The following is a 25,886-nucleotide window of genomic DNA, read 5'->3' on the forward strand; positions in this document are numbered from 1 at the left end:
AGACCATTTAGAAGGTGTGGTGGTCCTAGGCGGGGATCTGAATTGGTCCTTTCTCCCCCAAGTTGACTCCTCGTCTGGTGCTCCCAGGACCTCTCTTCGAGATGCCCGTAAGGTTAGGAGGGAGTTTCACGATCACCAGCTGGCCGGCGCATGGAGAATATTTCACCCTGCAGATAGAGACTACACTTTTTTCTCATACCCTCACTCCTCTTACTCTCGCATAGATTACCTATTTATAGACCACAGAAGTCTAGACCTGGTAGTCGATTCCTGGATAGGACAAATAACGGACTCTGACCATGCCCCGATATATTTGTCTATCAAATTGGCCTCTCCTCCCCCCAGACAGTGGTCTTGGAGACTCAACGAATTACTAATGCAGGACCCATACTGTAAATCACAATTGAATGATGCTATCGGGGAGTATTTGGATATTAACGATAATGGAGAGACGTCCAAGTTGTCAGTCTGGGAAGCCCACAAATGTGTTCTGAGGGGGAAGTGTATTCAATTAGGTTCATTTCTCAAGAAGCAGAAGGACGAGGTTCGCAAAGCACTCCTGTCAGATATCAGGGACTTAGAAACTAAACACAAAAACACTTTGTCCCCTGAGACCTTAGTTGAACTCCATAATAAGCGGTCAACTTTAAATTCTCTACTAAATGACCGCATGAAAAAGGCCTGGCGGTGCTGTAGAAACAAATACTATCAATGGGGGGATAAGCCGAGCCGCTTTCTAGCTAGAGCCCTTCGAGCCCAACGTAACCGCTCCTACATACATAGCATACAAGACTCTGGAGGCACCACTAAGCACACAGATAAGTCCATCGCTGAAGCCTTCCGCTCCTATTATGCAAAACTATATCACATTAGATCCCAGGTATCTGATAACGATAATGCCCGGGCTGAGGAAGCTATAGGAGAATACCTTCGAGGTATTGATTTTCCAAAAATCTCCCAAGAGGCAAAGGATCTTTTAGACTCTCCCTTTTCTCTTACAGAACTAAGGGGAGCTATAAAATCTTCCCCCCTTGGAAAAAGCCCTGGCCCCGATGGGTTCTCCATATCATATTACAAAACATTTTTAGATAAGCTATGTCCCATTCTGCTAGATGCTTTCAATGAAGTGTCGGACACAAAAGGTTTTTCACCACAGTCGCTGGAAGCACATATTACAGTCATCCCTAAAGAGGGTAAAGATCCAGCTTTATGCCCTAGCTACCGCCCAATTTCCCTTCTAAACGTAGACATTAAACTTTATGCGAAAATTCTTTCAAACAGGTTAAAGAATCTCCTCCCGGAATTAATTATAAACGACCAAGTAGGATTTGTACCGGGCAGGGAAGCAAAGGAGAATACTACTAAAATTATTAATCTAATACATTACGCCTCTTCTGTTAACCTGCCCACAATTCTCTTGTCAACCGACGCTGAGAAGGCATTCGATAGAGTGGATTGGGGCTTCATGAAGGGTGTACTTCTCCATATGGGACTTGGCCCCTCTTGTTTACATAAAATTTTAGCACTGTACAAATTCCCTTCTGCTAAAGTTAGAGCAAACGGCATCTTATCTGACTCCTTTACCATCTATAACGGCACTCGTCAAGGCTGCCCACTATCCCCTCTGATATTTGTACTCTGTATGGAAGCCCTGGCCAGGGCGATTCGATCTAACCCAAACATCACGGGTCTGCAGATCGGTAAAGAAAACTACCGATTGGCCCTATTTGCAGATGACTTGCTTGCGATCATCACAAACCCTATCACATCATTACCTAACCTGATGTTAGAATTCTCTAAATTTGGCACTCTCTCCAACTTCAAAATAAATTTCTCTAAGTCAAATGCCCTTAACATCTCAGCCCCAGAACAATCAATAAAAGGCCTCAAATCAGCATTCCCATTTAAATGGCAGCCCTCACATTTACGTTATCTTGGGGTTTCTATCTCAAGGTCCAATGATCAGCTATTCCATCTGAATTTCCCCCCTCTCATAAATAAAATTAAAAAAGACTTGGCAGCCTGGTCGTCCTCCAAATTCTCTTGGTTTGGTAAAATGAACATTATAAAAATGAATGTTCTTCCCAAAATACTCTACCTGATGCAAGCACTTCCGATCATAATCCCTCAAAGATTCCTTGATAGTCTCCAGCGTTTGATACGCGAGTTTGTCTGGGGAGGTAGGAGACCCCGATTTAAGCATGCTCTCCTTTATAGGCGAAAACATCAAGGAGGGGCACAATTGCCAATGCTCCAGGGTTATCTTCAGGCAGTTTTCCTTAGCAGGATAGTGGACTGGACCAGAGGGGGTGACCTCAAACAATGGGTGGTTATTGAGAATGAACTTATCACAACCCCGCTAAATGTGGTACCTTGGTTATCTAAGATACCCAGAATCCTTCACCCAACCATCGGCCCAACCTTAAAGGTTTGGAAGAAAATCCGTTTTGGAAAAAGCATCTCAACTTTTCCTTCACCTATCACCCCCTTCGTGTTCAATCCAGACTTTCCACCAAGTCAATCGGGTTCTGACTTCAGAAGGTGGTCTCGGGCGGGAATCAAGGGCCTCGGCCAGCTGGTGACGAATGGTAGACCCCTCTCTTTTGCAGACCTTCAGTCAGCTTTCTCGCTACCCTCCTCTGAACATTGGAAATATGTTCAAATCTTCCATTACATTAACTCTATTAGAGGAACCGGAACTCTTAACAGATCTCCAACTCCATTCGAAAACTTATGCTTATCCAAATCCGCTCCAGTCCATATTATCTCTGAAATTTACAAAATTTTGTTGGAGGACCAGTTCAGTTCCCCGCCTCCTTTTGCCAGACTATGGGAACGGGACCTAGCGCCACATATAACCTCAGCATCCTGGCAAAAAATTTTCACAAATACACACTCCTGTTCACTAAGCATCTCAGTAATAGAAACTCAATATAAACTCCTGACCAGGTGGTACAGATGCCCTACACTGTTACATAAATTTAATCCCCAATTATCTTCTTCGTGCTGGAGATGCTCCAGTTCCCTGGGTTCTTTATTCCATATTTGGTGGGAATGCCCACTCATTACCCCATTTTGGAACGAGGTCATTAGATTATCCAGTGCTATTGTGGGACACGAGGTTCCCAAGGATCCAGGCTTCTGGCTACTCTCATACTCCCCTATTCAATCCTCAAAATACAAAAAATCTCTACTGAAACACCTCAACAACGCAGCCAGGGCAGTCCTACCTACACGCTGGAAATCCCGAACACCCCCCCTGATTATGGACTGGTTCAATAGAATTGATTATTACATGTCCATGGAAGACATTATCCTTTCAGCCAATGACAAATCCACAGAATTCTTAGCCACATGGTTTTCCTGGATTGAATTTAAAAACTCAGAAGATTTCAAGATAGTTTGTTCTTTACCTGCCTGCGCTTACTAGCTCCCCTCCCATCTCTCCCCTTTCCATATGTGTCCTCTGCTCCCCACTCCACTTTATTCTCCCTTTCCCCTCTTGCTGTTAATCTTTGTCTCCCCTTTTCTTCGGGGAGTGTTCCCTTTTTTTTTTTTCTTCCTTTTAAGTCTGTGTTCTATTGCCAATTTAAAACTTTTGCGGTGTGAGTTACGCTAATGTTATTAGCTATTGATGGTTCATGTGTTACAAATGTTATGTACTGACAATTTCTCTTCCTAATGGACCATTCTTTTGGCTAAGTTTGTTATAATGCTTGCTCACTCGCAATGAAAATAAAGAATTTAAAAAAAAAAAAAATAAGTAAAAAATTAGAAAAAATAAAAATAAGTATAAAACTAACAATAAGTATAAAAATAAGTATAAAAATAAGAACAAAACAAAAATAAGTATAAAAATGAGAACAAAATAAAAATAAGTGTAAAAAAAAGAATAAGTATAAAAATAAGTATAAAAATAAGAAGAAAACAAAAATAAGTATAAAAATAAGAATACGTATAAAAATAAGAATGAAATAAAATAAGAATAAAACAAAAAATATATAAAAATAAGTATAAAAATAAGAATAAGTATAAAAATAAGTATAAAAATAAGAAGAAATAAAAAATAAGTATAAAAATAAGAATTGGTATAAAAATAAGTATAAAAATAAGAAGAAATAATAAATAAGTATAAAAATAAGTAAAAAATTAGAAAAAATAAAAATAAGTATAAAACTAACAATAAGTATAAAAATAAGTATAAAAATAAGAACAAAACAAAAATAAGTATAAAAATGAGAACAAAATAAAAATAAGTGTAAAAAAAAAGAATAAGTATAAAAATAAGTATAAAAATAAGAAGAAAACAAAAATAAGTATAAAAATAAGAATACGTATAAAAATAAGAATGAAATAAAATAAGAATAAAACAAAAAATATATAAAAATAAGTATAAAAATAAGAATAAGTATAAAAATAAGTATAAAAATAAGAAGAAATAAAAAATAAGTATAAAAAAGTATAAGTATAAAAATAAGTATAAAAATAAGAAGAAAACAAAAATAAGTATAAAAATAAGAATACGTATAAAAATAAGAAGAAAACAAAAATAAGTATAAAAATATGAATAAGTATAAAAATAAGTATAAAAATAAGAAGAAAACAAAAATAATAATACGTATAAAAATAAGAATGAAATAAAATAAGAATAAAATAAAAAATATATAAAAATAAGTATAAAAATAAGAATAAGTATAAAAATAAGTATAAAAATAAGAAGAAATAAAAAATAAGTATAAAAATAAGTAAAAAATTAGAAAAAATAAAAATAAGTATAAAACTAACAATAAGTATAAAAATAAGTATAAAAATAAGAACAAAACAAAAATAAGTATAAAAATGAGAATAAAATAAAAATAAGTGTAAAAAAAAGTATAAGTATAAAAATAAGTATAAAAATAAGAAGAAAACAAAAATAAGTATAAAAATAAGAATACGTATAAAAATAAGAAGAAAACAAAAATAAGTATAAAAATAAGAATACGTATAAAAATAAGAATGAAATAAAATAAGAATAAAACAAAAAATATATAAAAATAAGTATAAAAATAAGAATAAGTATACAAATAAGTATAAAAATAAGAAGAAATAAAAAATAAGTATAAAAATAAGTAAAAAATTAGAAAAAATAAAAATAAGTATAAAACTAACAATAAGTATAAAAATAAGTATAAAAATAAGAACAAAACAAAAATAAGTATAAAAATGAGAATAAAATAAAAATAAGTGTAAAAAAAAGTATAAGTATAAAAATAAGTATAAAAATAAGAAGAAAACAAAAATAAGTATAAAAATAAGAATACGTATAAAAATAAGAAGAAAACAAAAATAAGTATAAAAATATGAATAAGTATAAAAATAAGTATAAAAAGAAGAATAAGTATAAAAATAAGTATAAAAATAAGAACAAAAAAATAAGTATAAAAATAAGAATAAGTATAAAAATAAGAAGAAATCAAAAATAAGTATAAAAATAAGTAAAAAATTAGAAAAAATAAAAATAAGTATAAAACTAACAATAAGTATAAAAATAAATATAAAAATAAGAACAAAACAAAAATAAGTATAAAAATGAGAACAAAACAAAAATAAGAATAAGTATAAAAATAAGTACAAAAATAAGAAGAAATCAAAAATAAGTATAAAAATAAGTAAAAAATTAGAAAAAATAAAAATAAGTATAAAACTTACAATAAGTATAAAAATAAGAACAAAACAAAAATAAGTATAAAAATGAGAACAAAATAAAAATAAGTGTAAAAAAAAGAATAAGTATAAAAATAAGTATAAAAATAAGAAGAAAACAAAAATAAGTATAAAAATAAGAATACGTATAAAAATAAGAATGAAATAAAATAAGAATAAAACAAAAAATATATAAAAATAAGTATAAAAATAAGAATAAGTATTAAAAATAAGTACAAAAATAAGAATAAAAAAATTAAGTATAAAAATAAGTATAAAAATAAAAAGAAATCAAAAATAAGTATAGAAATAAGAATAAGTATAAAAATAAGAAGAAAACAAAAATAAGTTTAAAAATATGAATAAGTATAAAAATAAGTATAAAAATAAGAATAAGTATAAAAATAAGTATAAAAATAAAAATAAAAAAATAAGTATAAAAATAAGAATAAGTATAAAAATAAGAAGAAATCAAAAATAAGTATAAAAATAAGTATAAAAATAAGAATAAGTATAAAAATAAGAAGAAATCAAAAATAAGTATAAAAATAAGTATAAAAATAAGAAGAAATCAAAAATAAGTATAAAAATAAGTAAAAAATTAGAAAAAATAAAAATAAGTATAAAACTAACAATAAGTATAAAAATAAGTATAAAAATAAGAATAAAACAAAAATAAGTATAAAAATGAGAACAAAACAAAAATAAGTGTAAAAATAAGAATAAGTATGAAAATAAGTATAAAAATAAGAAGAAAACAAAAATAAGTATAAAAATAAGAATAAGTATAAAAATAAGAATAAAAAAAAGAATAAAAAAAGTATAAAAATAGGAATAAGTGTAAAAAATTAGAAAAAAACAAAAATAAGTATAAAAATAAGAATAAATATAAAAATAAGTATAAAAATAAGAATAAAATAAAAATCAGTATAAAAATAAGAAGAAAACAAAAATTAGTATAAAAATAAGAATATGTATAAAAATAAAAATAAAACAAAAATAAGTATAAAAATATGAATAAGTATAAAAATAAGTATAAAAATAAGAATAAGTATAAAAATAAGTATAAAAATAAGAATAAGTATAAAAATAAGTACAAAAATAAGAATAAAAAAATTAAGTATAAAAATAAGTATAAAAATAAAAAGAAAACAAAAATAAGTATAGAAATAAGAATAAGTATAAAAATAAGAAGAAAACAAAAATAAGTTTAAAAATATTAATAAGTATAAAAATAAGTATAAAAATAAGAATAAAAAAATAAGTATAAAAATAAGAATAAGTATAAAAATAAGAAAAAATAAAAATAAGTATAAAAATAAGTATAAAAATAAGAAGAAATAAAAAATAAGTATGAAAATAAGTAAAAAATTAGAAAAAATAAAAATAAGTATAAAAATAAGTATAAAAATAAGAACAAAACAAAAATAAGTATAAAAATGAGAAGAAAACAAAAATAAGTGTAAAAATAAGAATAAGTATAAAAATAAGTATAAAAATAACAATAAGTATAAAAATAAGTATAAAAATAAGAAGAAAACAAAAATAAGTATAAAAATGAGAACAAAACAAAAATAAGTGTAAAAAAAAGAATAAGTATAAAAATAAGTATAAAAAAAGAACAAAACAAAAATAAGTATAAAAATAAGAATAAGTAAAAAAATAAGTATAAAAATAAAAAGAAAACAAAAATAAGTATAAAAATAAGAATTGGTATAAAAATAAGAAAAAACAAAAATAAGTATAAAAATAAGAATCAGTATTAAAAATAAGTATAAAAATAAAAATAAAAAAATAAGTATAAAAATACGAATAAGTATAAAAATAAGTATAAAAATAAGAAGAAATCAAAAATAAGTATAAAAATAAGTAAAAAATTAGAAAAAATAAAAATAAGTATAAAACTAACATTAAGTATAAAAATAAGTATAAAAATAAGAACAAAACAAAAATAAGTGTCACTCACCGGACCGTGAGTGCCTCTTCCCGGACATTTAGGAACCGTGGTCGTCCACCATCCTGAGGGTCTGCGCATGCGCAGCCCTTTTCTATACTTCAGTGTATACCCCTTTAACTTAATTGGCAGATCAGGCAACCTCCCTATATTAAGCACCTGTGGTCACTACCACGTTGCCTGATCTTGGAGTCTCATTCCTCATGAGTCTCTGAAGGTGTTCCTGTATTACTTGTGTATTCAGTGCTGCTGATTCCTGTGGTTTCCAAACCACTTCTACTACTGTGGTTTCCATACCACTTCTACCATCAACTGTATCATCATGACTGTTTGCTGATTCCTATCCGCTGCCTCCGTGCACTACAGTCTTCTACACCACTTCAACGTTATTTTATATCATCATGACTGTTTGCTGATTCCTATCCGCTGCCTCCGTGCACTACAGTCTTCTACACCACTTCAACGTTATTTTATATCAATGTGACTGTTTACTCATTGCTATCCGCTGCCTCTGTGCACTCCAGCTTTTACCTCACTCACCTGCTTCTCATCAAGTCTGTTTGCTGATTGCTATCCGCTGCCTCTGTGCACTACAGTCTCCTGCTTGCAACTCGCCTGTGTTCAACATCGTGACTGCCAGCTGATTACTATCCGCTGCCTCCGTGCACTACACTCTCATCTCATCTTTGCTGTGCCTTCCTCGAGACTGCCGCTTTTCATTACCATCTGCTTCACTTCGTGATCTACAGCTCCTGCCCTGCGCTGCACTCCTGTTTCCCATCGCTGTTGGTTCCTGTGGTTGCTACTGGTTACCTCCGTGTGCCGCTGAGTCCTGCCGCTGTGGTCAGCGCTATCGTCCATCTCCTGCTGATCCACTCTCCACGCCTTCACGTGTTCCACTGGCCTCTACCCTCCTGTCAGCATTGGATTTGTATCTCTTCTACTACCCTCTGCTGGATCATCTCCATTCTCCTGGGTTTCCTATGAGTCCAGTTCCACGTGTTGCTGACTCCTGTGGATTCGTGTCCCTGTCGGTCTACTCACCTGTGCGCTGCACCTGCTAGACCGCTGCTTCTCCTATCCAGGGACTTCCTATCCAGTCGGCCTCCAGCCGCTCAGGTACCGCTGCAATCCCATCTGACTGCTACTGCTGAACCACGGTATGCATACTTCTCATTGACTGTGCTGTGCATTGCATATCTTGCTGGACTGTGTTTGGTTCTCTCTGGAGTCTGCTATCCGCTGAGTCTATTGCCATCATTGACTGTGTTATAATTGTGCTGGACTACTTCAAGAGACTTTCTAGATTGCAGACCTGCTCAGTCATTTATATCTATCTGTATATCTATATTGTGCATATTACTGTGGATCGTGTATAAGGTGCCTGTGTATATCCTGTGTTGCAGTCTTCCCCTGTGCACCTCCTCTCATATCTATTCAGTGGTACAACTTGCTGATGTCAGACCACTGATCCCTGTTTCCAGTATCACCTGTTCCATCATCCTCTCACATAGCAGTGGTACAACTTGCTACCGCAGACCACTGACTACCCGGATACCTCCACTTGGATTCCATTCCTTCACTCAGACAGCGGTACAACTTGCTACCCGCAGACCGCTGACTCTCATCACCTCCTTGTTTCTGTTGGACATTCCTCCTCACTATAGCAGTGGTACAACTTGCTATCGCAGACCACTGACTACCTTCACGTGTCCTTGTCCATACAGTTCCTTGTGTATTATTACCTCATTACTACCAGTGTTGCTAGTCATAGACTTTCCTGAGCATCTCATCGGTCATCATTTCATGTTCCGTGATCACCCAGCTACCAGAGTACCCTATTACCATCTACATTGCTCTGGTAAGCCTACCATCTGGTGATCCCTGGGTAAAGACTCCTAGTGCCCGTGACAGTAAGATCAGGCCATGACAGACCCAGATGTGGAACCTACCGCCAAAGAGATGCTGCAACATCTGGTTAGCCGTGTGGAGCAACAGGATGCCCGCCAACAGCTGTTACTTCAGTGTTATCAGTCATTAACCTCCCAAGGAACATCTGGACAGACTGTGACAGCTACTACTGAAGCTCCTGTGCTTTCCTCCGTTTCCCCATTGCCATCCCAGGTGTCTATAGCTTCCACGCTTCACCTGCCTACTCCGTCAAAGTACGATGGAGACCCCAAAACTTGTAGGGGTTTCCTTAACCAATGTTCAGTCCATTTTGAGCTCCAACCTCAAAATTTTTCTACCCATCGTTCCAGAGTGGCCTATCTTATCTCTTTGTTTTCAGGACAAGCCCTGGCTTGGGCCTCCCCTCTGTGGGAGAGGAACGATCCAATATTACAAGATAGTGCCAAATTCATTTCTACATTCCGAAGTGTGTTCGATGAACCAGGTCGTGTGACCTCCGCTGCTTCCAGCATCCTCCGTCTGCGACAAGGATCTCATACTGTAGGCCAGTACGTCATTCAATTTAGGATTTTAGCCTCTGAACTTCAGTGGAACACTGAAGCCCTAGTTGCCGCCTTCTGGCAGGGGCTTTCCGATAAAATTAAAGATGCACTGACTACCCAAGAGCTTCCTTCGTCACTTGAAGATTTGATCTCTCTATGCCATCGTGTTGATATGAGATTTCGTGAAAGAGAGGCTGAGAAAACGACTTCTGCTAAAGCACCTTTTCGCTCTAACCCTCAATTTCGTCCAGTGTCACCCGCTGTGATTCCCATGGAGATTGGACGTTCCAAGTTATCTTCTGAGGAGAGGAAACGAAGAGTCAAGAATAGACTCTGTATCTATTGTGCTGATTCCACTCATGTCCTCAGCTCCTGCCCTAAGAGATCGGGAAATGCCAGGCCCTAACTAGTTCTGGAGAGGTGAAGTTAGGGTCCCTGGAGTCCTCTCCATCGTCTATGAAATCTAAAGTCTGCGCTTTTGATGTGACTATTTCCTTTGCTACCAAGACCTTTGAGTCACAGGCATTGATTGATTCCGGAGCAGCAGGAAATTTTATTTCCAAATCGTTAGTTAATCAATGGTCTCTACCAATGATTACCTTAAAAACTCCCATTACTGTGACGGCTATCGATGGATCACGTCTCATCAACGGTCTCATCACCCAGAGTACGTCTCCAGTAACCCTTCAGATTGGTGCTCTGCATCATGAAGAGATATCGTTTTTAATTCTTCCTGTTACGACAAGTCCGATTGTCCTAGGCCTTCCATGGCTTCAGTGTCACTCTCCCCAGATTGACTGGCGCACCCCTCAAGTCACGTCTTGGGGGCCTGAATGTCACCATCATTGCCTTTCCCAAGTCATTCCTCTCAAGGTACAGCAAGCTTCCATTTCAGCTATTTCACCGGGACTCCCTCCTCAATATGCTTCATTTACCGATGTTTTTGATAAAGCTCAGTCTGAACGTCTTCCTCCTCATCGTTCTTGGGATTGTCCGATTGATCTTCTTCCTGGCAAGACTCCTCCCAGAGGCCGGGTCTATCCACTCTCGTTACCTGAAACTCAAGCTACATCTGAATATATACGGGAGAACCTCCAGCGTGGGTTCATTCGACCTTCCACCTCGCCCGCTGGAGCTGGGTTCTTCTTTGTCAAAAAGAAGGATGGATCATTACGCCCTTGTATAGATTTTCGTGGACTCAATGCCATTACTATCAAGAACCGGTATCCCATTCCGTTGATCACTGAGCTATTTGACCGCATCAAGGGAGCCCGTATTTTTACTAAGTTGGATCTTCGTGGTGCTTACAATTTAATCAGAATTCGTTCCGGTGACGAATGGAAGACGGCGTTTAACACCAGAGACGGGCATTACGAATATCTGGTAATGCCTTTCGGGCTATGTAATGCCCCCGCTGTTTTTCAGGGCTTCATTAATGAGATTTTTCGGGACTTATTATATGTATGTGTCGTCGTCTACCTGGACGACATATTGATTTTTTCACAGGACCTGCCTTCTCACCACCAACATGTGGCAGAAGTCCTCTCCAGGCTACGGAAAAATTCATTGTTCTGTAAATTAGAAAAATGTTCATTCGAATTACCCCAGATTCCATTCTTGGGGTATATTGTTTCCGGAGTTGGTCTGAAGATGGATCCTGACAAAGTAAATGCTGTACTACATTGGCCCCAGCCAACTACTCTTCGTGCCATCCAGCGTTTTTTAGGTTTTGCCAATTACTATAGACGCTTCATTCAAGATTTTTCTTCCATTGCATCTCCTATTGTGGCCCTGACTCGTAAAGGGGCTAATCCTAAGCAATGGTCTACTGAGGCTATTCAAGCCTTTCAAACATTAAAAGAGTCCTTCTCTTCGGCTCCAATCCTTCGTCAGCCTGATGTGACACTCCCTTTTTTCCTAGAAGTAGATGCCTCTAATGTGGGCTTAGGAGCTATTCTCTCCCAACGCTCGGAACAGCAAAAATTCCACCCTTGTGCCTTCTATTCTCGGGGTCTCCTACCCGCAGAGAAGAATTATACCATCGGAGACAAGGAATTACTGGCTATCAAAGCCGCATTAGAGGAATGGAGATACTTGTTGGAGGGAGCTCGCCATCCGGTGACGATCTTCACGGATCATAAGAACTTGTCATATCTCCAGTCTGCCCAATGCTTGAACCCTCGTCAAGCAAGATGGTCTCTTTTCTTTTCCCGTTTTGAATTAATAATTACCTTCAAACCAGCTGCCAAGAACAAAAAAGCTGATGCCTTATCAAGAGCCTTTGCTACGTCCTCTGATATAGAAGAGGTTCCCAACCATACCATTCTAGACCCCAAATGTATCTCACTGGCTGCTTCATCCACCAAAACGCTACCATTTGGGAAGACCCTCGTGCCTTCTACTCTAAGGAGGAAAATCCTTTCGTGGTTCCATGCCTCTCGTTTTTCTGGACACGCCGGTGAACACAAGACTTTTGAGATCCTCTCTCGAAGTTACTGGTGGCCTTCAATGAGGAGAGACGTCAAAGAGTTCATTGCTTCCTGTGAATTATGTTCGCAATTCAAATCCTCCCGCAGAACCCCAGCAGGGTTGCTGCGACCACTACCCATTCCGTCCAAACCATGGACCCATATTAGTATGGATTTCGTTACTGACTTACCACCTAGTAAGAACCATAACACTATTTGGGTGGTAGTGGACAGATTTTCGAAGATGGCTCATTTCATCCCTCTGTCTGGTTTGCCTTCCTCGTCTATCCTGGCTGAACATTTCATTAAAGAGATCTTCCGTATCCATGGATGTCCATCTGAGATTGTGTCTGATAGAGGAGTACAATTCGTGTCCAGATTCTGGCGAGCCCTTTGTAAAACCTTGGGCATACGATTAGCACTCTCATCTTCTTACCATCCACAATCCAATGGACAAACCGAACGTGTCAATCAAGATCTTGAGACTTTTATAAGGATATTTTCATCAGCCAATCAAGACAACTGGGTAGAGTTACTCCCTTGGGCTGAGTTCGCCCATAACAACATGTACCATGAGTCATCATCTAAAACTCCATTCTTTGTGGTCTACGGTCACCATCCGTCTTTTCCGGAATTTCCTGCCCTCCCGCCCACCCAAGTTCCTGCGGTGGAGACTGTTTGTCAGACCTTTAAAAATATCTGGTCTCAGGTTAGAACCTGTTTAAAGAAGACATCTGTCAAATATAAATCTTTCGCTGATAAGAAGAGGCGGGCTATTCCACCACTAAAAATTGGAGATCGTGTCTGGTTATCCACAAAAAATATTCGTTTGAAGGTTCCATCCATGAAATTCGCCCCTCGTTTTATTGGTCCATATAGGATCATTCAAGTTATCAATCCAGTATGTGTGAAACTCCTTCTTCCTAAGAGTCTTCGGATTTCTAATGCCTTCCATGTATCTTTGCTCAAACCTCTTATTATCAACCGTTTTTCAACTCCTCCCTCAGCTCCGCAGCCAGTTCAAGTCCATCAGGAGGAGGATTTTGAGATTACCGAGGTACTAGATGCAAAAATTTCGCGAGGAGTCCTCCACTTCCTCGTTCATTGGAAGGGCTTTGGTCCTGAGGAGCGCTCTTGGATCAAAGCTGAAGATCTTAATGCTCCTGCCCTTTTGAAGAAGTTTTACTCCAAAAATCCGGACAAGCCCGGTTCCAGGCGTTCTGTGCCCACCTTTAAAAGGGGGGGTACTGTCACTCACCGGACCGTGAGTGCCTCTTCCCGGACATTTAGGAACCGTGGTCGTCCACCATCCTGAGGGTCTGCGCATGCGCAGCCCTTTTCTATACTTCAGTGTATACCCCTTTAACTTAATTGGCAGATCAGGCAACCTCCCTATATTAAGCACCTGTGGTCACTACCACGTTGCCTGATCTTGGAGTCTCATTCCTCATGAGTCTCTGAAGGTGTTCCTGTATTACTTGTGTATTCAGTGCTGCTGATTCCTGTGGTTTCCAAACCACTTCTACTACTGTGGTTTCCATACCACTTCTACCATCAACTGTATCATCATGACTGTTTGCTGATTCCTATCCGCTGCCTCCGTGCACTACAGTCTTCTACACCACTTCAACGTTATTTTATATCATCATGACTGTTTGCTGATTCCTATCCGCTGCCTCCGTGCACTAGTCTTCTACACCACTTCAACGTTATTTTATATCAATGTGACTGTTTACTCATTGCTATCCGCTGCCTCTGTGCACTCCAGCTTTTACCTCACTCACCTGCTTCTCATCAAGTCTGTTTGCTGATTGCTATCCGCTGCCTCTGTGCACTACAGTCTCCTGCTTGCAACTCGCCTGTGTTCAACATCGTGACTGCCAGCTGATTACTATCCGCTGCCTCCGTGCACTACACTCTCATCTCATCTTTGCTGTGCCTTCCTCGAGACTGCCGCTTTTCATTACCATCTGCTTCACTTCGTGATCTACAGCTCCTGCCCTGCGCTGCACTCCTGTTTCCCATCGCTGTTGGTTCCTGTGGTTGCTACTGGTTACCTCCGTGTGCCGCTGAGTCCTGCCGCTGTGGTCAGCGCTATCGTCCATCTCCTGCTGATCCACTCTCCACGCCTTCACGTGTTCCACTGGCCTCTACCCTCCTGTCAGCATTGGATTTGTATCTCTTCTACTACCCTCTGCTGGATCATCTCCATTCTCCTGGGTTTCCTATGAGTCCAGTTCCACGTGTTGCTGACTCCTGTGGATTCGTGTCCCTGTCGGTCTACTCACCTGTGCGCTGCACCTGCTAGACCGCTGCTTCTCCTATCCAGGGACTTCCTATCCAGTCGGCCTCCAGCCGCTCAGGTACCGCTGCAATCCCATCTGACTGCTACTGCTGAACCACGGTATGCATACTTCTCATTGACTGTGCTGTGCATTGCATATCTTGCTGGACTGTGTTTGGTTCTCTCTGGAGTCTGCTATCCGCTGAGTCTATTGCCATCATTGACTGTGTTATAATTGTGCTGGACTACTTCAAGAGACTTTCTAGATTGCAGACCTGCTCAGTCATTTATATCTATCTGTATATCTATATTGTGCATATTACTGTGGATCGTGTATAAGGTGCCTGTGTATATCCTGTGTTGCAGTCTTCCCCTGTGCACCTCCTCTCATATCTATTCAGTGGTACAACTTGCTGATGTCAGACCACTGATCCCTGTTTCCAGTATCACCTGTTCCATCATCCTCTCACATAGCAGTGGTACAACTTGCTACCGCAGACCACTGACTACCCGGATACCTCCACTTGGATTCCATTCCTTCACTCAGACAGCGGTACAACTTGCTACCCGCAGACCGCTGACTCTCATCACCTCCTTGTTTCTGTTGGACATTCCTCCTCACTATAGCAGTGGTACAACTTGCTATCGCAGACCACTGACTACCTTCACGTGTCCTTGTCCATACAGTTCCTTGTGTATTATTACCTCATTACTACCAGTGTTGCTAGTCATAGACTTTCCTGAGCATCTCATCGGTCATCATTTCATGTTCCGTGATCACCCAGCTACCAGAGTACCCTATTACCATCTACATTGCTCTGGTAAGCCTACCATCTGGTGATCCCTGGGTAAAGACTCCTAGTGCCCGTGACAATAAGTATAAAAATGAGAACAAAACAAAAATAAGTATAAAAATAACAATAAGTATAAAAATAAGTATAAAAATAAGAACAAAACAAAAATAAGTATAAAAATGAGAACAAAATAAAAATAAGTGTAAAAAAAAGAATAAGTATAAAAATAAGTATAAAAATAAGAAGAAAACAAAAATAAGTATAAAAATAAGAATACGTATAAAAATAAGAATGAAATAAAATAAGAATAAAACAAAAAATATATAAAAATAAGTATAAAAATAAGAATAAGTATAAAAATAAGTATAAAAATAAGAAGAAATAAAAAATAACTATAAAAATACGTAAAAAATTAGAAAAAATAAAAATAAGTATAAAACTAACAATAAGTATAAAAATAAGTATAAAAATAAGAACAAAACAAAAATAAGTATAAAAATGAGAATAAAATAAAAATAAGTGTAAAAAAAAGTATAAGTATAAAAATAAGAAGAAAACAAAAATAAGTATAAAAATAAGAATACATATAAAAATAAGAAGAACAAAAAAATAAGTATAAAAATAAGAATAAGTATAAAAATAAGAAGAAATCAAAAATAAGTATAAAAATAAGTAAAAAATTAGAAAAAATAAAAATAAGTATAAAACTAACAATAAGTATAAAAATAAGAACAAAACAAAAATAAGTATAAAAATGAGAATAAAATAAAAATAAGTGTAAAAAAAAGTATAAGTATAAAAATAAGTATAAAAATAAGAAGAAAACAAAAATAAGTATAAAAATAAGAATACGTATAAAAATAAGAAGAAAACAAAAATAAGTATAAAAATATGAATAAGTATAAAAATAAGTATAAAAATAAGAATAAGTATAAAAATAAGTATAAAAATAAGAAGAAAACAAAAATAAGTATAAAAATAACAATAAGTATAAAAATAAGTATAAAAATAAGAAGAAAACAAAAATAAGTATAAAAATAAGAATTGGTATAAAAATAAGAAAAAACAAAAATAAGTATAAAAATAAGAATCAGTATTAAAAATAGGTATAAAAATAAAAAAAAAAAAAATAAGTATAAAAATAAGAATAAGTATAAAAATAAGTATAAAAATAAGAAGAAATCAAAAATAAGTATAAAAATAAGTAAAAAATTAGAAAAAATAAAAATAAGTATAAAACTAACAATAAGTATAAAAATAAGTATAAAAGTAAGAACAAAACTAAAATAAGTATAAAAATAAGAACAAAACAAAAATAAGAATAAGTATAAAAATAAGTATAAAAATAAGAAGAAATCAAAAATAAGTATAAAAATAAGTAAAAAATTAGAAAAAATAAAAATAAGTATAAAACTAACAATAAGTATAAAAATAAGTATAAAAATAAGAACAAAACAAAAATAAGTATAAAAATGAGAACAAAATAAAAATAAGTATAAAAATAACAATAAGTATAAAAATAAGTAGAAAAATAAGAAGAAAACAAAAATAAGTATAAAAATGAGAACAAAACAAAAATAAGTGTAAAAAAAAGAATAAGCATAAAAATAAGTATAAAAAAAGAACAAAACAAAAATAAGTATAAAAATAAGAATAAGTAAAAAAATAAGTATAAAAATAAGAAGAAAACAAAAATAAGTATAAAAATAAGAATTGGTATAAAAATAAGAAAAAACAAAAATAAGTATAAAAATAAGAATCAGTATTAAAAATAAGTATAAAAAATAAATAAATAAAAGTATAAAAATAAGAATAAGTATAAAAATAAGTATAAAAATAAGAAGAAATCAAAAATAAGTATAAAAATAAGTAAAAAATTAGAAAAAATAAAAATAAGTATAAAACTAACAATAAGTATAAAAATAAGTATAAAAATAAGAACAAAACAAAAATAAGTATAAAAATGAGAACAAAATAAAAATAAGTGTAAAAAAAAGAATAAGTATAAAAATAAGTAGAAAAATAAGAAGAAAACAAAAATAAGTATAAAAATGAGAACAAAACAAAAATAAGTGTAAAAAAATGAATAAGCATAAAAATAAGTATAAAAAAAAGAACAAAACAAAAATAAGTATAAAAATAAGAATAAGTAAAAAAATAAGTATAAAAATAAGAAGAAAACAAAAATAAGTATAAAAATAAGAATTGGTATAAAAATAAGAAAAAACAAAAATAAGTATAAAAATAAGAATCAGTATTAAAAATAAGTATAAAAAAAAAAAAAAAAAATAAGTATAAAAATAAGAATAAGTATAAAAATAAGTATAAAAATAAGAAGAAATCAAAAATAAGTATAAAAATAAGTAAAAAATTAGAAAAAATAAAAATAAGTATAAAACTAACAATAAGTATAAAAATAAGTATAAAAATAAGAACAAAACAAAAATAAGTATAAAAATGAGAACAAAACAAAAATAAGTGTAAAAATAAGAATAAGTATAAAAATAAGTATAAAAATAAGAATAAGTATAAAAATAAGTATACAAATAAGAAGAAAATAAAAATAAGTATAAAAATAACAATAAGTATAAAAATAAGTATAAAAATAAGAAGAAAACAAAAATAAGTATAAAAATAAGTAAAAAATTAGAAAAAATAAAAATAAGTATAAAACTAACAATAAGTATAAAAATAAGTATAAAAATAAGAACAAAACAAAAATAAGTATAAAAATGAGAATAAAATAAAAATAAGTGTAAAAAAAAGTATAAGTATAAAAATAAGTATAAAAATAAGAAGATAACAAAAATAAGTATAAAAATAAGAATACGTATAAAAATAAGAAGAAAACAAAAATAAGTATAAAAATATGAATAAGTATAAAAATAAGTATAAAAATAAGAATAAGTATAAAAATAAGTATAAAAATAAGAACAAAAAAATAAGTATAAAAATAAGAATAAGTATAAAAATAAGAAGAAATCAAAAATAAGTATAAAAATAAGTAAAAAATTAGAAAAAATAAAAATAAGTATAAAACTAACAATAAGTATAAAAATAAGAACAAAACAAAAATAAGTATAAAAATGAGAACAAAATAAAAATATGTGTAAAAAAAAGTATAAGTATAAAAATAAGTATAAAAATAAGAAGAAAACAAAAATAAGTATAAAAATAAGAATACGTATAAAAATAAGAAGAAAACAAAAATAAGTATAAAAATATGAATAAGTATAAAAATAAGTATAAAAATAAGAATAAGTATAAAAATAAGTATAAAAATAAGAAGAAAACAAAAATAAGTATAAAAATAAGAATTGGTATAAAAATAAGAATAAAAAAAAGAATAAAAAAAGTATAAAAATAGGAATAAGTGTAAAAAATTAGAAAAAAACAAAAATAAGTATAAAAATAAGAATAAATATAAAAATAAGTATAAAAATAAGAATAAAATAAAAATCAGTATAAAAATAAGAAGAAAACAAAAATTAGTATAAAAATAAGAATATGTATAAAAATAAAAATAAAACAAAAATAAGTATAAAAATATGAATAAGTATAAAAATAAGTATAAAAATAAGAATAAGTATAAAAATAAGTATAAAAATAAGAATAAAAAAATAAGTATAAAAATAAGAATAAGTATAAAAATAAGTACAAAAATAAGAATAAAAAAATTAAGTATAAAAATAAGTATAAAAATAAAAAGAAAACAAAAATAAGTATAGAAATAAGAATAAGTATAAAAATAAGAAGAAAACAAAAATAAGTTTAAAAATATTAATAAGTATAAAAATAAGTATAAAAATAAGAATAAAAAAATAAGTATAAAAATAAGAAAAAATAAAAATAAGTATAAAAATAAGTATAAAAATAAGAAGAAATAAAAAATAAGTATGAAAATAAGTAAAAAATTAGAAAAAATAAAAATAAGTATAAAAATAAGTATAAAAATAAGAACAAAACAAAAATAAGTATAAAAATGAGAACAAAACAAAAATAAGTGTAAAAATAAGAATAAGTATAAAAATAAGTATAAAAATAAGAAGAAAACAAAAATAAGTATAAAAATAACAATAAGTATAAAAATAAGTATAAAAATAAGAAGAAAACAAAAATAAGTATAAAAATGAGAACAAAACAAAAATAAGTGTAAAAAAAAGAATAAGTATAAAAATAAGTATAAAAAAAGAACAAAACAAAAATAAGTATAAAAATAAGAATAAGTAAAAAAATAAGTATAAAAATAAAAAGAAAACAAAAATAAGTATAAAAATAAGAATTGGTATAAAAATAAGAAAAAACAAAAATAAGTATAAAAATAAGAATCAGTATTAAAAATAAGTATAAAAATAAAAATAAAAAAATAAGTATAAAAATACGAATAAGTATAAAAATAAGTATAAAAATAAGAAGAAATCAAAAATAAGTATAAAAATGAGAACAAAACAAAAATAAGTATAAAAATAACAATAAGTATAAAAATAAGTATAAAAATAAGAACAAAACAAAAATAAGTATAAAAATGAGAACAAAATAAAAATAAGTGTAAAAAAAAGAATAAGTATAAAAATAAGTATAAAAATAAGAAGAAAACAAAAATAAGTATAAAAATAAGAATACGTATAAAAATAAGAATGAAATAAAATAAGAATAAAACAAAAAATATATAAAAATAAGTATAAAAATAAGAATAAGTATAAAAATAAGAAGAAATCAAAAATAAGTATAAAAATAAGTAAAAAATTAGAAAAAATAAAAATAAGTATAAAACTAACAATAAGTATAAAAATAAGAACAAAACAAAAATAAGTATAAAAATGAGAATAAAATAAAAATAAGTATAAAAATAAGAAGAAAACAAAAATAAGTATAAAAATAAGAATACGTATAAAAATAAGAAGAAAACAAAAATAAGTATAAAAATATGAATAAGTATAAAAATAAGTATAAAAATAAGAATAAGTATAAAAATAAGTATAAAAATAAGAAGAAAACAAAAATAAGTATAAAAATAACAATAAGTATAAAAATAAGTATAAAAATAAGAAGAAAACAAAAATAAGTATAAAAATAAGAATTGGTATAAAAATAAGAAAAAACAAAAATAAGTATAAAAATAAGAATCAGTATTAAAAATAGGTATAAAAATAAAAATAAAAAAAATAAGTATAAAAATAAGAATAAGTATAAAAATAAGTATAAAAATAAGAAGAAATCAAAAATAAGTATAAAAATAAGTAAAAAATTAGAAAAAATAAAAATAAGTATAAAACTAACAATAAGTATAAAAATAAGTATAAAAGTAAGAACAAAACTAAAATAAGTATAAAAATGAGAACAAAACAAAAATAAGAATAAGTATAAAAATAAGTATAAAAATAAGAAGAAATCAAAAATAAGTATAAAAATAAGTAAAAAATTAGAAAAAATAAAAATAAGTATAAAACTAACAATAAGTATAAAAATAAGTATAAAAATAAGAACAAAACAAAAATAAGTATAAAAATGAGAACAAAACAAAAATAAGTATAAAAATAACAATAAGTATAAAAATAAGTAGAAAAATAAGAAGAAAACAAAAATAAGTATAAAAATGAGAACAAAACAAAAATAAGTGTAAAAAAAAGAATAAGCATAAAAATAAGTATAAAAAAAGAACAAAACAAAAATAAGTATAAAAATAAGAATAAGTAAAAAAATAAGTATAAAAATAAGAAGAAAACAAAAATAAGTATAAAAATAAGAATTGGTATAAAAATAAGAAAAAACAAAAATAAGTATAAAAATAAGAATCAGTATTAAAAATAAGTATAAAAAAAAAAAAAAAAAAAAGTATAAAAATAAGAATAAGTATAAAAATAAGTATAAAAATAAGAAGAAATCAAAAATAAGTATAAAAATAAGTAAAAAATTAGAAAAAATAAAAATAAGTATAAAACTAACAATAAGTATAAAAATAAGTATAAAAATAAGAACAAAACAAAAATAAGTATAAAAATGAGAACAAAATAAAAATAAGTGTAAAAAAAAGAATAAGTATAAAAATAAGTAGAAAAATAAGAAGAAAACAAAAATAAGTATAAAAATGAGAACAAAACAAAAATAAGTGTAAAAAAAAGAATAAGCATAAAAATAAGTATAAAAAAAAGAACAAAACAAAAATAAGTATAAAAATAAGAATAAGTAAAAAAATAAGTATAAAAATAAGAAGAAAACAAAAATAAGTATAAAAATAAGAATTGGTATAAAAATAAGTATAAAAATAAGAAGAAATAAAAAATAAGTATAAAAATAAGTAAAAAATGATTATTATTCAGCAAATCCCTGAGATTTCACTTCTAGTTGAACCAGCATCACTGAAGGCAACCTGGTTTCTCATCATTTCAAGCAGTACACCCTGCTGGAAACCCTTGGTCCTTTCCTATCTCTGAACCTCCTGATATCCCATCTCGTTGAGGTCAGCCAGGAACTCCTCTTTCTCTACAAGCTCCTTCATGCCAAGGTAGCCCTGACTATGGCCGACTAGCGAGCGCCCCCCTGGGGAGGGGACTCGGCTGTCTCCTGATCAGTACCACCCACATGGGTATCCACCTGTACTCGGGGATGTCAATGTATATATAGTCTTTGTATAAATGGGGAGAGACAAAAAAACTCCTGCTCAAAAAGCACCGAAGAAAACTAGAGATTCTACACCTCGTGGTGCTTTTCAACAACTCTTCACTTCCAACGCCTCCTCAACACCCCCACAAACAACACCTCAAACACCCTCACGGGACCCTGCAGATTCTCCTCAATCTACTTCGTCGGTATCTTCTACCATCATGTCAGAGAAAGGAGACTAAGGGGAGATTTTAACCCATCTGAAATCTCTTCCAACTAAAACGGACTTTCAAGCCCTTGAGTCCCGGATTCAAGAGGCCCTGCAATCACAAATTGCTTCAATCAAGTCGGATCTCTCTCAGATGGCTGAAAAGATTGTTTCCATAGAGGACCACTCAGAAACGGTTGATACACGAATTGACAACCTCCAGAGTATGGTCACTCAACAATTCGGTGAATTTCGTAGAAGATTAGACGACCTCGACAATAGAGGCCGTCGCAACAATTTGAGAATAAGAGGCGTCCCAGAAGATATCCCCCCTCTTGGGATTACGGATGCTCTCACCAAAATATTTAATGAGCTTTTGGAAGCAGACCCAGACAATCAAATTATCTTTGATAGAGCTCACAGAGCGTTACGCCCTAAGAGTTCTCAGGTTGACAACCCACGTGATATCATTTGCAGGTTGCACTACTTTTCAGTCAAAGAAGCTATCCTCAGGAAAGCAAGAGGTGTATCTAGTATAGACTTTAACGGTCACGAAATCCAAATATTTCAGGACTTGTCCTGGTATACATTGCAACAAAGACGGGTTTTAAAACCCCTCACTGATGAACTTAAACAACGTTCCATCCGGTTCCGATGGGGATTCCCGTTAAGTATCCAGGTTAACCACGAGGGGAAGACGGTGACCCTCCATAGCCACTCGGATGTTGGATCTTTCTGTGAAAACCTGAATCTGCCTAAAATCCAGATTCCTGATTGGGACAATCTAGGGATGGCGCAAATCCCCCTCCACGCCTCCAATGGAGGAGGCTGGCAGAAGGTCTCAAGGAATAACAGAAGATCTCACCCAATGGTTCCAGTTGGTTCTCGGAGTGGGACTTGACATTGAAGTTGTTTTTGTTTAAGTTACCTTGTCTATTTACCACTTCAACTGGTCCCAGTCTTGGACCATTGATCCTGCCTAGGATTCTATAGTTGCATACCTCCCACATAGGTTGTTAGTTGCCTCTATATTATTAGCAATGTTCAATAATAAGTTTTTTTTGTTTATCGTTCTCCCCCCATTGATCTTAGTTACAACTATTTACACTAGTACCAATAATACTATTGATATCTGAATGGTCTGAGCCGGGGTTATCTCAGGCGAGCCATTCCACATACATCCCCCTTGAGTTTATTCTGTTATCTTGATAATAACCCATAATTACAAATATAGTCTCATTTCTCATTTCTGGTCGGTAGACTCCTGATGTCCCCTGCTAACCCCTGATTTTTCCGTCCTGTTAGATTTGTCCAGGGGTCTTATTGCCCCCTGGTCTATGTGACGGTTGTTTACAATGTCTTCTTATATGTTTCGATTACTAATGATATGTTTTTTGTATGTATTTAGTTTTTTTTCTCTCTTGTTCTTCTTCCCCTCCCCTTTGTGCTTTCCCTTCCTTCCCCCCTCTGGGAGCTTCTCTAGTGTCTACAAATTTGCTGGGGCGTATCCTCCCTCATGGTGTATACCTGGATTCCCAGATGTCATAGTCGGGATCTCGACTGCCGACCTCCTCTTCAATGGATAAGTTGAAATTTATTTCTACTAATGTTAGAGGTTTGAATATACCCCAGAAACGTTCACGCCTTTTGCACACATTTCATATAGATAAAGTAGATGTCGCATTTGTCCAGGAAACTCACTTCAAAAAAAACCATGCCCCCACACTCACCAACCACCACTACCCTACAGGTTTTTTTAACAATTATTCGTTATCCAAATCTAGAGGTGTCGCAATTCTTTTCGCGAAACACCTACGCCTCTCCGATATATCCATTACGGAGATAGTAGAAGGTAGAGTCCTGCTTGTTAAAGTAAAGATCTTTGATCAGCTATTTTCTCTAGTAAATATATACGCTCCCAATACTTCCCAGGTTGCGTTCTTTACCAAAATTCTGGCTAAGATTGAAGACCATTTAGAAGGTGTGGTGGTCCTAGGCGGGGATCTGAATTGGTCCTTTCTCCCCCAAGTTGACTCCTCGTCTGGTGCTCCCAGGACCTCTCTTCGAGATGCCCGTAAGGTTAGGAGGGAGTTTCACGATCACCAGCTGGCCGGCGCATGGAGAATATTTCACCCTGCAGATAGAGACTACACTTTTTTCTCATACCCTCACTCCTCTTACTCTCGCATAGATTACCTATTTATAGACCACAGAAGTCTAGACCTGGTAGTCGATTCCTGGATAGGACAAATAACGGACTCTGACCATGCCCCGATATATTTGTCTATCAAATTGGCCTCTCCTCCCCCCAGACAGTGGTCTTGGAGACTCAACGAATTACTAATGCAGGACCCATACTGTAAATCACAATTGAATGATGCTATCGGGGAGTATTTGGATATTAACGATAATGGAGAGACGTCCAAGTTGTCAGTCTGGGAAGCCCACAAATGTGTTCTGAGGGGGAAGTGTATTCAATTAGGTTCATTTCTCAAGAAGCAGAAGGACGAGGTTCGCAAAGCACTCCTGTCAGATATCAGGGACTTAGAAACTAAACACAAAAACACTTTGTCCCCTGAGACCTTAGTTGAACTCCATAATAAGCGGTCAACTTTAAATTCTCTACTAAATGACCGCATGAAAAAGGCCTGGCGGTGCTGTAGAAACAAATACTATCAATGGGGGGATAAGCCGAGCCGCTTTCTAGCTAGAGCCCTTCGAGCCCAACGTAACCGCTCCTACATACATAGCATACAAGACTCTGGAGGCACCACTAAGCACACAGATAAGTCCATCGCTGAAGCCTTCCGCTCCTATTATGCAAAACTATATCACATTAGATCCCAGGTATCTGATAACGATAATGCCCGGGCTGAGGAAGCTATAGGAGAATACCTTCGAGGTATTGATTTTCCAAAAATCTCCCAAGAGGCAAAGGATCTTTTAGACTCTCCCTTTTCTCTTACAGAACTAAGGGGAGCTATAAAATCTTCCCCCCTTGGAAAAAGCCCTGGCCCCGATGGGTTCTCCATATCATATTACAAAACATTTTTAGATAAGCTATGTCCCATTCTGCTAGATGCTTTCAATGAAGTGTCGGACACAAAAGGTTTTTCACCACAGTCGCTGGAAGCACATATTACAGTCATCCCTAAAGAGGGTAAAGATCCAGCTTTATGCCCTAGCTACCGCCCAATTTCCCTTCTAAACGTAGACATTAAACTTTATGCGAAAATTCTTTCAAACAGGTTAAAGAATCTCCTCCCGGAATTAATTATAAACGACCAAGTAGGATTTGTACCGGGCAGGGAAGCAAAGGAGAATACTACTAAAATTATTAATCTAATACATTACGCCTCTTCTGTTAACCTGCCCACAATTCTCTTGTCAACCGACGCTGAGAAGGCATTCGATAGAGTGGATTGGGGCTTCATGAA

This window comes from Mixophyes fleayi, chromosome 7 (genome assembly GCF_038048845.1).
Source record: "Mixophyes fleayi isolate aMixFle1 chromosome 7, aMixFle1.hap1, whole genome shotgun sequence".
Lineage (NCBI taxonomy): Eukaryota > Metazoa > Chordata > Amphibia > Anura > Limnodynastidae > Mixophyes > Mixophyes fleayi.